Genomic DNA, 2401 nt, shown 5'->3' with positions numbered 1-2401 from the left:
TTTTGATGCCTTTGAGTATATTTGCTTCTCTACACCATTGTGAATATTTTAGACTCTCTTCCATGTGGATAGGCCATGGATGATTGAGATGATTACTATGATGTTTTGGACCAGCAAGTGAGTAGGCCTTGCTATGATGTTATCTTTTATTTGATGGCAACATTTGATGGCTTCATATGCCTTTGTTTATTGCTAGCCAAGAGACTAATTTTTTCTATATTGATGTGGTTGTAGCCTTGTTTATGTTGTAAGAGTATGTGTGGAAGTATTGGCTACATTGAGTATTATTTTCATGTAAATATGTGGTAGAGCCTCTTGTGTTTTATTGTTTGGCCATGTTAGGAGGAGTGGGCTTCCTTGTGATGACCAGGCTCACGAGAGATAGGCTTGCATGAGGTTCCTTGTAACAATGCATGAAGTCTAAACCACTAGGGAACATTGAAGTTTTCTATGATTTGTAAATAAGTGATAATCTAATAATTGATGGGTCGAGTAGTTAAATTAATTAATAAGATGATAAATCGATTTGTGCCTCATGACTTAGTCCTAGGGAGGATGTTTTAGGACAACCATGAGAAGGTCATGAAGATGGTAAGCTAATCTCCCTTAGTCTCTCATAGGTTGAGATGTCTCCACATGTCCATCAGGCTAGTGCCTTGTGTTATTATGTTATTATGTTATGAGGATGGTGTTGGCAAATGCACACTTCAATGAGAAATTGTAGGTGATTGAAGGTTTTGTCATTGATGGCAACCTTGCAATCATATGACACCAGCAAGACAAAGATACTGACACTGGCACCGACAGACTCTACACAGACATACATAACACCGACAGTGAAAGGAAGGATACCGAAACCTTGGCCAACTTCAATTTTGTTTAAAAAGTATTTTGTAATTAATTGTTAAATCATTGTAAGCCGACATGACGAGTTGTAATATGACTCATATATGTATGAGATCATTGTAGATCATTTTGTAGAGAAAAGAGCAGATAAGAAAATAGGCGAAATTATGCAAACCTAATATGCAAATTATTGGTTAAGGGTTTATGTATGTAGTAGAGCTTAAAACGGTACTGAACCTAGCATAGCATATGCTAATCTAAAGCAATACAAGACATTGGATTGGTATAATCCATTTTTGTAAGTCAGTGTGACCTCTTTTGTAATTGAGCAATGATCTCTAGGCACTTGGCCTTCCTGCATGTGTAGGCCCCTATTGTTAAAATAATATTCCCTTATTGGCTAGTAAGTGAATATTGTGGGTCACAAATCCCACCGAGGTTTTTCCCACACTGGGTTTCCTCATTAAAATACTTTGTTATGGTGTGCTTCTCATGTTGTTGCTATTGTTCTTAGTTACTGCATTATTTTTGGTTTACCGGTACACAGTTTTAATATGCTTTTCATGTTTTAAGTCAAGTAAATTTGAATACCGGTTAGATACTGATTCACCCCCCCCTCTCAGTATCTTTGGGAATCCTAAAAATTGGCATCAGAGCCTGGTCCTCTATTTTCAAAAGCCCAACAACTTGAGGAAGATCCTGACATCGGTAAAGATGGAAAACTTAAGAAAACAATTGGAAACTACTCTTACAGACTATGATGCAGAAAAAGTAAAGAATATCAAACTTGAAGATGATCTAAAGGCTGCTCAAGATATTATTCAAGCACTTCAAGAAAATTTTAGAATTGCAAGGAACAAGAGGAGAGAACTTTGTGAAAAGATGCAGAATGAGGAAAATGAAAAGGAAACTCTTAATGATTTGGTAAACAAGCTAAGACAAGAAATCAGTATAACAAAGAATGAGATGCAATATATTACTATGAGATTCTGTAAAGATATTGAAGATAGAAAGAAGAATTAAGATGACTTGGTTAAAAGACTAAATGATGCTGGAAATGAAAATCTAAGACTCAGTCATGAGAATGATGTGCTAAAGATAGACCTAATTCCCTTGGAGCATGACAAAACTGAACTCATGAGACAAAAAGACATCTTGGAGGATGAACTGACTGCTGCAAATCATCACAAGGAGAAATTCAAGAAAAGTTCAGAAGAACTTGGTGACATGCTGAAGAATTAGAAACCTAATGGTGATACAAATGGCCTTGGCTTTGAAACTGGTGAAAGCTCCGATACCGCAAACCATCATGATCACAATAAATTGATAAGACAACCTAATTCTTACAAATTTAATGGAAAATGTTTTAACTGTAACAAGTATGGTCATAGAGAAAATCAGTGTAGATCTAGAAATTATCAGAACACTAATACACCCACGATCAATGTTCAAAATGCAACAAAGTTGGTCATAATTCAAATAATTGTAGAATGAATGTAAGATGTTATGTTTGTGGAAGATTTGGACACTTATCTAATCCATGCAGAACACATAC

This window comes from Cryptomeria japonica, chromosome 6 (genome assembly GCF_030272615.1).
Source record: "Cryptomeria japonica chromosome 6, Sugi_1.0, whole genome shotgun sequence".
Classification (NCBI taxonomy): domain Eukaryota; kingdom Viridiplantae; phylum Streptophyta; class Pinopsida; order Cupressales; family Cupressaceae; genus Cryptomeria; species Cryptomeria japonica.
Note: the sequence above shows the minus strand (reverse complement) of the source record.